Genomic DNA, 15,290 nt, shown 5'->3' on the forward strand with positions numbered 1-15,290 from the left:
TGGAACTTGAGAACAAGTTTGAGCTTCTGCAGACTGCTCAGGACCAAGATATTGACGACGAATATTACAACTTTCTGAAAGTGATAAAGTCCAAGAAACCTATAGGAAAAAAGAAATCCAAAGAAGAAAAAATTAGTCAAGAAACACTTGATATGAAGAACCAGAGGCGAAAAATGAAGAGCAAGATAAACACTGACAAGGAAAAAATTGAGTATACTGAGTTATGCAAAGCCATTAGAAAGAGACTCAGAGATAAGAAGATTTAACACAAGAAAAGAAGAACAAGCATTAAGGGAAAACAAAGGATTTAAATCAGCAGCCATGAGCAGTAATACAGAAAGACAAATGATACTGAAACTGAAGAATAGCGATGGGGTATTTATAAACAGCAGAGAAGGCATAATTCAAATAGCAGAAGACTACTATAGAGAATTATACAAGGAGGGAGGGAATGATTCCAGCAGTGGGGAAGATGGATTGCAGAGTAGCAACACGTACGACATACCCGATATTCTTCCTGATGAGGTAGAACATGCATTGAAGAAAATGAAGAATCAGAAAGCCCAGGGGGAAGATGAAGTTACTGTAGAGTTGTTAAAATTGGGAGGAAGAGACATAACACAAAAACTGGCAAGGCTCTTCACAAAGTGCATTAGAAAAGGTGTGACGTCTAAGCAGCGGAATAATGCAATCATAGTTTTGCTGTACAAAAGGAGATAAATCAGAAATTGGAAATTATAGACCAATTAGCTTGTTATCCCACATCTACAAGTTGTTCACAAGGGTCATTACTAACAGATTAGAAAGAATACTTCATGAGAATCAACCGAAAGAGCAAGCTGGCTTTAGGACAGGATTCTCAACTATGGATCACCTTCATGTAATATCACAGCTAATGGAGAAAGCAAATGAATATAAAACGCCATTATGCCTGGCATTTGTGGATTATGAAAAGGCATTTGACTCCATACAGCATAAGGCAATGTTTCGGGCACTGGAAAGACAAGGCATAGGTACCCCATATATTATGATTTTGAAGAAAATATATGAGAGTGCTACCTCCTTTATTAGACTAGACAAAGACAGTAGGAAATTTAAAATCGAGAAAGGAGTTCAACAAGGAGACACAATATCTCCGAAGCTGTTTACTGCCGCCCTTGGGGAAGCTTTCAGAAGATTAGACTGGACGCAGAAAGGAGTCAATGTGAACGGAGAGTACCTAAACCATTTACGATTTGCAGATGACATTGTGGTCATAAGCCACGATCCCAAAGAATTACAGGAAAATCTTAATCAGTTATGCACAGTTAGTAAGGATTTTGGACTAAAGATGAATATGGCTAAAACAAAAGTAATGATGAACAAGTATGCCACAGAAAGGGAAATAATGATTGAAGGAGCAGTAATTGAAAAGGTGGAGTCATATACTTATCTGGGACAAGTTATTAGCTGTAATAATGATAAATGGCTGGAAGTCAAGAGAAGAATAAATTTTGGATGGATAGCATTCAGGAAATATAGTCACATACTGAAGAGCAATATCACAGTTTGTCTGAAACGTAAAATAATGAACCAATGTATACTCCCCACCATGACTTATGGAAGTGAAACTTGGGCACTCACCAAAAAATGGAAGAGAAGCTGAGAACTACACAGCGAAGAATGGAACGAATTAATTGGGAATCAGACTGTTAGATAAGAAGAGAAACACATGGATTAGGCAGCAAACTCAAGTAAAGAACATTCTTATCAAAACTAAAGAACTAAAATGGTCTTGGGCAGGACACATAGCTCGAAGACATGATGACAGATGGACTAAGAAAATAACAGAATGGTACCCAAGAGGAGCTAGAAGAAAACCTGGAAGACAAAGGCGGAGATGGATAGATGAAATGCATGAGTTTTTGGGTAGTAAATGGATGGCCATTGCTCAAAACAGAAGGAACTGGAAAGTTGCTGGAGAGGCCTTCATCCTGCAGTGGATTGAAAATGGCTGATGATGATGATCAAGACAGCATATTCCTTTCTAGTTACAAGTGTGCAATATCTGTACAGTCAAATTATTACAGCAAGAAAGGCCTAAATATGCTTCTCCTAAAGCAGTAAGTATTCATAATTACCTTATTTTAATTGCATAATGTTAATAATCTTTCTATACTACAATTTTACGATGTTCATTTCTGACATTTAGGCTTATATACTAATAATGCACAATGGTTTTTAAATATGTCATTGTTAATCAAATATACTATTAGAGTTAATATACAGTTAACTGGGAATGCATTTCTTCTACATTATTCATGCATTGAATGCAAAAAATAAATAATTTCTACATTTTTTATTTGGATTTTAGTAAAGCATTTGACTCAGTCACACATACAATGGGTTACTGCATAAACTAGAACGTTTTGTTACAAAAAAGATTCTTGTGTGGATCACAGGATGGCTGTAGGGTAGGAGGCAAAGGGTTATCATTTATGACTAATCTTTAGATTGGGAACTGTAAGCATAGTTCCTCAAGGACTGGTACTGGGACCACTATTGTTTCTGATTTTCTTAAATGAGAACAAGGAAGAGATACAGGATGGGATGTCATTATTTGCAGATGATGTAAAGGGGTTAAAATTAGTAGAGTACTTAATGCTCAGCACAACCCAGCTAGGCTTCAGAGGGCCAGAGAAATGGCAGCTATGTTTTAATGCAGCAAAATGCAAGATCTTACACTTGGGAAATAGCAACCTCAAAATAGCTTATACTCTTGGTAGGATGATTCAAATAGTTATTGTTATTGTTTGGTTTTTAAGAGCATTAGCAACTAAGGCCATATTGCTCCGGGGATATGCGGTGGTCATTCCCTGACCTTTCCGCATCCTCCGTATTTGGTGGTCACGGGCTCGAACCCCAGTCTAATCAAGAAGCGTGTGCCACGCACTGCTGCTCCTGCCCATCTGGCTATGGAGGCGCCCATTAAAAATAGTACAGGAAGAAAAGTATTTGGGGGGGAGTTGCAATATGGGTAGACACAAAGCTCTCTATGCAGTTCAGACAAGGAATTTGCAGATAAAGGAACCACTAGGTGACAGTGATCGCAGTCTACTGATGTAGGATTTACTTAAAGATGTAACTACCATCAAGGGTAAATGGAACGGTTTTTGTAAAGGTGACTACATTGGCCTCAGGCAGTTTTTGAATTCTATATAGTGGGATCAACTGATTATGTTAAAAACAGTGAATTCTAAATGGAAGGCCTTCAGGGAATTAATCTTGGAAGCTACTAGGCTTTTCATACCATCTAAGAAATATGTTCAAGATTTAGGCCTAAGTGGATGTCAGATGAATTAATGAAGCTTGTGGCAGAGAAGAAAAATGCGTGGGATGCATATAAATTAGCAGGTGACACAGAAGCCTATGGCAGATATAAGCTAGTCTGCAATCACGTCACAAAGGGTAATCAGTCTCGTAATCAGCCTTAGGCAAGCAAAAGCTGATTACAAGAAATTCTTGGCAAAGAATGCAAAAAAACACAACCAAGACTTCTTTACTTATGTAAACTCTAGAAGGAAGGGAATGAATCAAATTGGTCCACTAGATGCTGGTGGTTCGACTGTTGATGATCCTGCTCAGATAGCTGACAAACTGAATGAGTATTTTGCATCTACATTCACACATGAGGAATTCTGTAAGGAAGGGGAGGACAGAAGTTTAATAAACTCAAACAGGGAGCTAAATGATTTTGTAATAACGGAAAGCAAGGTGGAGAAGAAATTCTTGAAGTTAAACATAAAAAAGGCACCTGTGGCAGATGGAATCTATCCAGTTATATTGAAGGAGGCAGCGAGGGAAGTAAGCAAACCCTTAGCCATAATTATGAGAGCATTCTTAGATTCAGGGGAAGTCCCCGTGGACTGGAAATGTGCAAATCTATCCAATTCACAAATGGGGTTCAAAGAGTGACACAAATAATTATAGACCTGTCAGCTGTTTACTGTTAGTTTAACTTCTGTTCCAGGGAAAATAATGGAGTCACTGGTCAAAGAAGTGATGCACAATCACCTAGATAAGACTGCAGTAATAGTTCAGACACAGCATGGGTTTGTTGTTGTTATTTGGTTTTTAGGAGCATTAGCAACTAAGACTATATTGCTCGAGGGATATGCGGTGGTCATTCCCTGACCTTTCCGCATCCTCCGTATTTGGTGGTGACGGGTTCGAATCCCGGTCTAATCAAGAAGTGTGTGCTACGCACTACATGGGTTTGTTAAGGGGAAGTCTTGTCTGATCAATTTGATTGGATATTATGATGTAGTCACAAAAGAGCTGGATGCAAAAAATTATTTTGATATCATACAGTGGATTCTGGTTATTTTGGCAACCAGTTAATAGGGGCAGCCATTTATTTGGGGCAAATCTTAAAGAACAGAACCTATTGAAAAAATAGCCAGGGTTTAGTTCACTTAATTGGGACAACATGCCGTTTAATCGGGGCAGGAGACCGCAGCACTGGAGATTACCCTACGACTGTCTCCGACCATACCTCATGGTTTAGTTGGATTTCTGGAGGTCACAACAATAAAACAATTAGCAGTCAACTGTTTATTGGACTTTTCTGTTAGTGCAATCTATCATAAATGTATAGTAAACTCGATCTTATTGAATTTGCGATAATACCGACAGCTGGAATTCTATGGGTTATTATGGTGAAATGTGTTTACACTTCCATGGAGTCTTCAGTCATATAAAAAAAATTCATTTTCAGAATCTTCTCTTCATTCCTTTTTTTAAAGCTTCGTAACTTGTTACTCCGTTCTCACTTTCGCGTATTGTGTTACTTGCAATTTGTACGTGCCGTGTTCTTTGATATTGATTGCTTACCTTTTTACTGTTTTGAATTTTAACCCCCACCCACAAATGTCAGTGAAGAGAAATGTCAACTAGTTAGTTACATTTCTGTTACATATTACAGTATGTATTAATTATTCCGATTATCAAGTATATTCTTCCGACCTTTACGTATCATTTAATTTTTTAATTGGGAAGGTAATATAAAGGGTAAATTTGTGCTTAATATAGCTTTACTTTTATAGCCTGTGGATAAATATTCCTCCTATTTTCACTAATTAGAATTGCTGTTTAATAGAATTAAAATTCAATTCACAAACGTGATCACAATGACCGGCACTTACTACACATTGTATAGTGAGCGGTACATTACTATGGTTAGTCCACTGTAACATGATTTGATTGTACAGTAAACCAATTGTAAAGCAGGGGATCCACTGTATTTTTAACTATTTATGTGGAACTTCACATAATTGGGGCAGCCGCTTCATCAGACCAAAATGCATTAGTCCCAATGTGTTCCAAATAACTGGAATCGACTGTACATGGATTTCAGGAAAGCTTTTAATACTGTTGCACATGGAAGACTGCTGTACAAATTGGAGTGGTATGGCATTAAGGGCAAGTTGCTGCAATGGATAAAGGGATGGTTGAGTGGGAGACGGCAGAGATTGGTAATAAATGGACACTGCTCTACATGGACTAATGTTATTAGTGGAGTACCCACAGGGTTCGGTGCTGGGCCTATTGTTGTTTTGTGTATTTATTAATGATATCAATGAAAGTATATAAGGCTAAATGTCCAAGTTTGCAGATGATACAAAGATTGGCAGGGTTGTTAATGATAGTAAAGCCCATCTACCTAACTTTTTTTTTACTTTTACCTAACTTTTCTAGATCCTGTTGCAGTATGCTACTGCAACAGGATCTAGAAAAGTTAGGTAGGTGGGCTGAGAAGTGACAACTGAAGTTTAATATTGACAAATGCAGAGTACTGAATATGGGTAGCAGTAACCCAAGAGAAACGTACCAACTGTGTGGTACTACACTCAGGGAGGTGGAGAATGAAAAAGACCTGGAAGTAATTGTCCAGCCAGATATGAAGTTCTCTGAGCAGTGCAGATGGGCTGCCAGAGCAGGTCATGGAGTTTTGTCAATGGTATAGAGGAACTTTGCAAGCAGAGAAGGAAGTGATTATACCACTGTATAAGGCAATGGTCAGGCCACACTTTGAGTACTATGTACAGGTCTGGAGACCATTTTAGGAAGGATCTGATTTGATTTTGGTTTTATTGGCGCAAAAACAACTAAGGTTATACTGCACCAGGAAACGATTAAAATATCATCAAAGATAAATTCTGGTAACCTTTAAAAAGGTTACCTCGTCAAATTGTTATTTATATATGTGTGTATATATTAATAGCTTGTAAAAATTTAAAAACTGCCGACACGTGGTCGATTTTAGGAAGGATGTAGAGTTGCTAGAATGAGTACAGAGTAGGGCAACAAGATTGGTGAGGGGAATAAAGGGTTCTCTCACAAAAAGAGGTTTAAATTCTGTAAGTTGCAGCATTTGAAGACTAGGCACCTGCAAGGTGATCTGATTGAGGTATCCGATTGAATGGTTTGAGCAGGCTCAATGCAGATGTGGTACTTCTGCTTCCTCAGATTAAGAACCTGAGGGGACATAGACTCAAATTGAGGAAAGGCAGTTGTAGAATAGATATGCGCAAGTTTGCTTTTAGCCAGCGGGTAGTTGATTGCTGGAACAGACTTCCATCTGTTGTTGTGGAAGCTGATAGCTTAAATAAATTTAAGGCTGAACTAGACAAACATTTGGAGTGACTGGATGGGTGAAATGGGAAGGGTTTTTTTTTTTTTTTTGGAAGATGCTCTCTAAGCGTGCTTTCTTGCATTTTTTTAGCATTAGTAGAGGCATTTGATGCAAGAAAGCAAGCTTATGCAGCATCAGCCAAAAAAAAAAAAAAAAAAAAAAACCACTTCCACTTCACCCCTCTGTTCGTTCAAAATACCTGTCCAGCTGAGCCTTAAACTTATTTAGGCTATCAACCTCCACCACAAGGGATGGAAGTCTGTTCCACCAACCAACCACCCGCTGGCTAAAGGCAAATTTCCGCACGTCTATCCTACATCTGTCTTTCCTCAATTTGAATTTATGCTCTCTCAGGTGATTTTTCTGAGCTAGAGGAAGAATCCCATCAGCATTGAGCATGCTTAAACCATTCAAGGCTTTATACACCTCTATCAGATCACCTCGCTGGTGCCTAGTCTCCAAACACTGTAATTTGCAAAACTTAAGCCTTTCTTCGTAAGAGCACCCCTTTGTTCCATTCACTAATCTTGTTGCCCTTCTCTGTACTCGTTCCAGCAGCTCTACATCCTTCTTGAAATGAGGCCTCCAGACCTGTATACAGTACTCTAGGTGTGGCCTGACCATCGCCTTATACAATGGAATAATCACCTCCTTATCCCTGCTGGAAAAATTCCTGTATATCATTGACAATACTCCATGAGCTACTCTTGCAGCCCGTCTGCACTGCTCAGAGAACTTCATATCTGCCTGCACAACCACCCCCAAGTCCCTTTCATTCTCTACCACTGTCAGTGTTGTACCACAGAGTTGATTCGTTGCTCTGGGGTTGCTGTTTCCCATGTGTAGTACTTTACATTTGTCAATGTTAAACTTCATTTGCCACCTCTCAGCCCATCTGCTCAACCTTTCCAGATCCTGTTGCAGCAGCATAGTGTCAGTAGTGTCCTTGACAACCCTGCCAACCTTTGTATCGTCTGCAAACTTGGACATTAAGCCCGATATACCATCATCAATATCATTTATAAATACAGAAAACAATAATGGACCCAACACTGAGCCCTGAGGGACTCCACTTATAACATCAGTCCACGATGAGCAGTGTCCATTGATTACCACTCTCTGTCTTCTCCCCCTCAACCACCCCTTTATCCATAGCAGCAATTTGCCACCAATGTCACACTGCTCCAATTTGTGTAGCAGTCTTCCATGTGCAACAGTATCAAAAGCCTTTCTAAGATCCAAGTATATAATATCAAAGTTATTCCCTGCATCCAGTTCTTTTGTGACTGCATCATAGTATCCAATCAAGTTGGTCAGGCAAGACTTCCCCTTAACAAAACCATGCTGTGTCTGAGCTATAACTGAAGTCTTGTCTAAATGATCCTGCAGTGCTTCTTTAACCAGTGCCTCCATTAATTTTCCTGGAACAGAAGTTAAGCTCACAGGTCTATAATTACTTGTGTCAGCCTTTGATCCTCCTTTGTGAATTGGGGTCACATTTGCACATTTCCAGTCTATGGGTACCTTCCCTGAGTCCAAGGAAGCTCTCATAATTATGGCTAAGGGTTTGCTTACTTCCTTTGCTGCCTCCTTTAATATAACTGGATAGATCCCATCCACCCCGGGCGCCTTTCTTGTGTTTATCTTCAACAGTTTCTCCTCCACTTTACTCCCAGTTATTTCAAGATTCTGTAGCTTACTGCTAGAGTTGAATACACCTCTGGCATTCCCCTCGCTGAATAACTCCTCATGTGTGAATGTCGATGCAAAATATTCATTTAGTTTGTTAGCTACCTGAGCAGGATCATCAACACTTGACCCATCAATATCAAGTGGACCAATCTGATTCATCCCCTTCCTTCTAGAGTTTACATAAGTAAAGAACTCTTTGCTGTTTTTCTTTGCATCCCTTGCCAAGGATTTCTCGTAATCTGCCTTCGCCCGCCTAACCTCCTTTGTAACTTGGTTGCATATCAACTTGTATCTATCATAGGCTTCTGTGTCATGTGTTAATTTGTATGTATCCCATGCATTTTTCTTCTCTGCCATATGCCTCATTAGTTCATCTGACATCCATTTTGGCCTAAACCTTGAACAATATTTCTTAGTTGGTATGTAAAGCCTAGTAGCTTCCACGATAAGTTCTTTGAATGCTTCCCATTTTGAATTTGCTGTTGGTAACATCATCAGTTGGTCCCACTGTATAGAATTTAAATACTGTCTCAGTCCATCGTAGTCGCCTTTACGGAAGCAATAACCCTTCCCTTTACCCCTAATGGTAGTTACCTCTTTGAGTAAATCCCACTTCAGCACACTGTGATCACTGCCACCTAGTGGTTCATTTATCTGCAGATTCTTAATGCATGAAGAATCACTGCTGATAATCAAATCAAGAGTATTACTCCCTCTAGTTGCCTCCCGAACATGCTGATGTAGAAAACAATCATCCAATAAATCCACAAAAGCCCTGCTAGTGTGTGAGTAACCAGCCCCCAAATTCCAGTCAATATCTGGGAAATTAAAATCTCCCATTATAAGACACCCTGATTTACTGGCCCACTCTATTTCCCTGTACAGTTCCTTATTATACTCATCAGAGTCATTAGGCCTATAGCACACTCCTACTCTCAATTTTGATCTCCCAATGTTTATGTCACACCAAACTGACTCCACACTGCACTGTCCAGCGATGTCGACTGGCTTCACTTCCTTGGTTTTTATGTGTTTCTTAACTAATAGCATAACACCTCCCCCCTTCCTATCCTTTCTGTAGACGTTGTACTCCCCAAATTGCAGTTCCGCATCCCTTATATCTGTGTGACACCACGTCTCTGATATCCCAACAATATCTGCCTTCGATGTTTTGAGCAATACCTCAAATTCATCAAATTTATTTACTAAACTCCTAGCATTGGTGTACACGCAAGTATACCTGCACCTGTTTCTATTCTTAGCTACCCTAACACAACCCATGTGTTTACTTGTACCGCAATGGCTCCCAGCAGTCTCTGAAATACCATGCATCTTGTTTTTCAGGCTTCTGCTCATTCTAATAGAAGCAGTGCAAGAATCTGTTTCACCTCTGCCAGTGGCTACTGTCAATCTATTGGTCTTTGTCTCCCCCCAAGCTAGCAGTTTTCCGACCCACCTAACACTGCCTCGATAGCATCAGCAAATATTCTTGCACCCTTTCTATTTAAGTGTATCCCATCCCTGTAGAAGCAATCTCTCCTGTTAACAAGTACAGTCCAGGCTGAAAAAAATTCTACCCCTTGAGCCTTGCACAATCTTTCCAGGGCCGAATTGATCGACAAGGCTCTCATCATATACTCCCTCCTATCGTGTCTGGGCAGAATTGCAGACACTTTCAAATACAACCCTAATTCTCGGCTTTTGTTCAACAGTGACCTGTACTTGTTAAGTAATTCTGCCGGTCTCCTACTCTTAATATTATTAGTGCCAACGTGTACAACTATATCACCTTTTGTGCCCTTAAAAGATGATATTCGCTCTACAACGTCTTCAACCTTTGCCCCTGGCAGACATACCCTGGTCCTGTTCCACCTATCTTTTTTACAAAGCATGTTCCCCGTTTCCCTGACAATAGAGTCGCCAACAACTACTAGTTCCTTCGGGACCAGCGCATTCTGCCTTGGGGGTTGTCTCTGTGTCATGCGATGCCCAAGTGCAAGCTCTGGCGTTGATGTGGGCAGCTGAGAGCTTGATGGGCCCCTCAATTTAGTTTCTTCGAGGGCATCCACCCTGTCCTTCAAGCTCTCATATAGGCCCATAAGAACGCCGAGTTGTTGCCTGATATCGATACACTCCTTGCATCGCGCACACACAAAGACATCCCCCTTGGCAGTATCATGTCCCGTACCCGATTGCTCTGCAAACATCAAGCAAACAGTGCATTTTATAAGGCTGTGAGTCAGAGGACAACTGCCCCCCTCAGTTCTGCTCTGAGCCACAGCACTTCCATTAGCTTGAGCCTTTTGCTTTGCTGCTCTGGTCTGAGTCATGATTCTATTAATTTATTAATTAATTATGTTATGTTATTAATTATATTACGTTTGTAATCTAAGTCGTTATATGTATTTATTTAACGTACAATTTAACTGCTAACGAAGTTCAACTAACGCTATCTAGTACGGTATATAACCTACGGTATATCTAGTACGGTATCACAATGGCGGGAAAATTACTAAAATTACGGTAGCGGTAGTTACGAACACGTGGAAACCCTTACCGATACTTTTACAAGGCCGAGTAAAGAATAAATACACCAAATTAATCAAAAAATCACAAAATAATGTTATACTACTAAATTTAAATCAAAAGTTTTAGAAAAACAATAATTTCAAATCAATAAATAAGAAAAATCCACTTAGCGGCTTGGAACACGACCGTCACTAGTAGCCTCGTCAGCAGACTCGTCTAAGGCATCATATGCCTCAACTAATGCTAATGCCAAAGTGACAAGTAGGGTAGCAGTAACCCAAGAGAAATGCAACCAACTGTGTGGTACTACACTCAGGGAGGTGGGGAATGAGAAAGACCTGGAGGTAATTGTGCAGCCGGATATGAAGTTCTCTGGGCAGTACAGATGGGCTGCCAGAGCAGGTCATGGAGTTTTGTCAATGGTATATAGGAACTTTGCTAGCAGAGAAGGAAGTGATTATACCACTGTATAAGGTGTTGGTCAGGCCACACCTTGAGTACTATGTACAGGAAAGTACATAGTACTCAAGTACTACTGATAATTCTATTGATGCTTGTTCATAGAGATAGGGAGGTCATAATCCCACATTACAAGGCAATTGCAAAACTGCATTTGGTATACTGAGTCAAAGTATGGAAACTTCACCTAGAAAGAAAAACACAGTGAGCTTGATGAAAGAGCCCAAAGGTCAGAAATGCATATCATGAGATACGCATAAGAGCTTCTCCATGAGGAAAGACTTTTGATTAACCACACAGAAACAGGCTCTCTTGATATGCCAGTTTATCTAACTGAGGCTTCAGCTCTAAGAGGAGAAAGTAAAATGAGCAAAGGCAAAATTTTTACCATTACACATGAATCTAGAACTAGAGACCATAAATTCAAATTACAGGGGAAGCTTGCTCTCCTGTAATTTGAAATCACTGGAATCAGTTGCCTCTGTGGGAGGTTGGGCCTAACATCTTGAGGAAATTCAAAGATCTGCAGGATCTACATGAAGAGGGGAATCACAAAAGTAGTTTATTTATTATTAATAGCACATATAACAAAAACCTGGTTCTTTCCTGCACCATATGGCTAATACTAATAATACACAACCAGGTGTGCAGTGTATTTTGCACAGCAACATGAATTTTCTTATGGCTATACTTTTCCAATTAAAAAATAATTAATGATGCACATCAGAAATGTAGACGATTAACAAAGTCATATCAAAATTCACATTGATACAGCAGACATATGAAGTCTGATCGGAAAGTTTGAAAGAATTATTTTTCTAAAACAAATTAAGGTAACAATTTTAGAAGTGGTCCCCTTCAAAGTAATTTCCTCTGAATGATATGCAAGTGACTTCAATGTTACTGCCATTTCTCAAAGTACAGCAAGAAGTCTACAACTGGGAGTAGTGTTGCATTCTGTTGGATGGTTGGAATGTTATCAAATCTTCATCTTTTCTTGTTCATTTTGCATTTGGGGAAGAGGAAAGAAATCACATGGGGCAAGGTTAGGTGAATATGGAGAGTGGGTACTATAAGAATATTTTTCTGGGCCAAAAACTGAGTGGAGAATATAGTATATGCAGGAGAATTATCACAGCAGAGAAATCATCCACAATTTTCAAACAGCTCGTGGCGTTTTTTCATATTTTTTTCCTGAACTGAATCAGACTCTCTTTATAATAGGTGTGATTTAGCACCTAACTATTTTGATTAAATTCATAAATTTTCATGTTTCCTCTTGTGCTTTTTTTGAACGGGACAAGTTTCATAACTTCTAATGGGATGAGTACAGTTTTGTTTTAGGGATAGCCATAAACCATTTTCATCATCAGTAATGATGAAACTGATGAAATCTGGTCCTATTTCCATCATTTTTCCAATTTCTTGCACAATTCTCAACAGCTTTTGATCATAATTCAAAAATCTTGAAACACACTTTTCTACATTTGACATGCCAAGGTTTTTGGTCAATCACCTGGCATGGTCAAAAGGAGATTTCCAGTTCATGAGCAATATCCTGGATGGTTAATCACTGACCAGAAAAATGTTTTTCACACACTTTAACAACCATTTCATCACTGCTTGAAGTTGAAGGTTAGGTTGAACGATGATAATCTTCAACAGAATACTGGCTATTTTGTAAACAATTTCTACTGATAAATAACCAAACAATCATCACCAAATGTAGTCTTTAACACTGGAGGCTTTCCACTTTATTTTGAACGATATGTGAACTTCAAAGCAAACACTGCTTATTACTAATTTGGGGGAGAGGAGAGTCACCACGTTGCTTTAACTAGTAACATGGTGACTCCCCCAACATCATCTGGTTCCTCTATGTTGTAATTCTAATTTAATCCATCATCTGACACTGGGCGATTAAATATCTATTCCATCATTTCATGCATCCTATAGCAACTATTTAACATATTTCACTGTGTGAGGATATGCAGGTATATAAACTTGTTTATTCTTTTTTTTTTTTTTTTATTTCTCTAACAACCTAAAGATCATTTGTATTTTAAGAACTGTTTGCATTCAATTTATAAAATAAATAAATTAGGAATTGTGTTTTTTTAAATTTGATGGATCTTAGGTACAATTCGTGTTTCATATGATTTTGAGTTACATATTGTTTTATATTTAATAGGCCTTCATGTAAACATTAGTTTCCATATATTATTAACATAACTGTGTGATTTTTATAATATTTCAGTCCTATGTATAGTATAGTTATAGTTGTTTATATAGTTGTCTATATATAGTTGTTTCACCAATTTCACCCATTTGGAGAAGTCTAGATCCAAATCCCATTGGAAACCGAAGGAATTCTTAAAGGACCTCTTCAAATGGGAGTTGTAATTAACTGATCTCAGGCAGAGGGAATAGGATTTTTTCCCTGTTAGTTATTTCACGTATTTCAGCCCACACAAAATGCAGATTGCTCTGTAAACACACAATTGCACAAACGTAATACACAAGAGCATCTAAGGCACAACATGACCTTAGATGCTAATGTGCTATATGACAGTATGAATGGAAATTCACTTTTTTTCCCTAATTAATATACACTTTGCCACATAACATTGGTTTCGTAGTTCTTTGACTATTTCTTCTTCTTCTTTCATATTCATTAAGTCCATTCAATGGAAAATCAGGAGTAATTCTGACACAAGTTATTGGTTGTAAGTTTAAGTAGTAATTCAGAACTATGGATAAGAGTTCCCCGATCATTGATGTTTCCTCATTTTGAACTGACCAACAAAAATTGACTCAACAAAGAATAGGTTATGGGGGCTTGTGCAAGCCACTTTTTAAATTTTTGTGAATTATCTGAACCCCTTGTTAAAAAAAAATTAGTTTAATAATATTTAAGACTATTTTAACTAGGACTGCCCCTCAGTCAAAATTCTTCTCAAATGAGCCCCTTGTAGTAGTAGTAGTAGAGGCACGTGATTGCAAGAAAGCATATGAGTTTATGTAGCATCAACCAAAAAAAAAAAAAAAATTTCACACATCTATTCTAAAAGTTTGTCCAGTTCCTCCTTGAATTTATTTAAGCTATCAACTTCATGACAGATGGAAGTATGTTCCATCAATCAACTACCCACTGGCTATAGGCAAATTTCCCCATATCTATGCATAGTCTCCAACTGCTGCCATTTGCAGAACTTAAACCTTTCTTGGTAAGAGGACCCCTTCGTTCCCCTCACCAATCTTGTTGCCCTTATCTGTACACGCTCAAGCAACTCTACATCCTTCCTAAAATGAGGCCTCCAAACCGGTACGCAGTACTCAAGGCATGGCCTGACCACCTCCTTTTCCCTACTAGAAAAATTCCTGTACATTTTTGACAAAACTCCATGACTTGCTCTGGCAGCCTGTCTGTATTGCTCAGAAAACTTCATATCTGACTGCACAATTACTCCCAGGTCTTTTCATTTTATACCACCCTAAGTTTAGTACCACACAGTTGGTATGTTTCTCTGCAGTTGCTTCTACCCATAGGCAGTACTTTGCATTTGTCAATGATAAACTTCAGTTGCCACTTCTCAGCCCATCTGCCCAACTTTTCTACATCCTGTTGCAGTAGCATACTGTCTTTACTATTATTAACAACCCTGCCCACCTTAGTATCAGCTGCAAACTTGGATATTAAGCCCGATATACCTTCATCAATATCATTGATAAATACACAAAACAACAGCGGGCCAAACACAAACCCTGGGGGACTCCATGACATTAGTTCACGAAGAGCAGTGTCCATTGATTACCACTCTCTGTCTTCTCGCACTTAACCACCATTTTATCCATTGTAGCAACCTGCCATTAATACCATACTGCTCCAATTTGTACAGTAGTCTTCCATGCGCAATGGTATCAAAAGCTTTCCTGA

At 38.9% G+C, this 15,290-nt stretch overlaps 1 protein-coding gene across 2 annotated transcripts in view; it reads right to left on the reverse strand.

Annotated features, from left to right (window-relative positions):
• The window catches only part of LOC150080666 (ubiquitin carboxyl-terminal hydrolase 3-like), a 267,339-nt gene that overhangs the window by 101,620 nt on the left and 150,429 nt on the right, over nt 1–15,290 (reverse strand). The window lies entirely within an intron of this gene.

This window comes from Mastigoproctus giganteus, chromosome 9 (assembly GCF_048544385.1).
Source record: "Mastigoproctus giganteus isolate SK-2022 chromosome 9, ASM4854438v1, whole genome shotgun sequence".
Classification (NCBI taxonomy): domain Eukaryota; kingdom Metazoa; phylum Arthropoda; class Arachnida; order Uropygi; family Thelyphonidae; genus Mastigoproctus; species Mastigoproctus giganteus.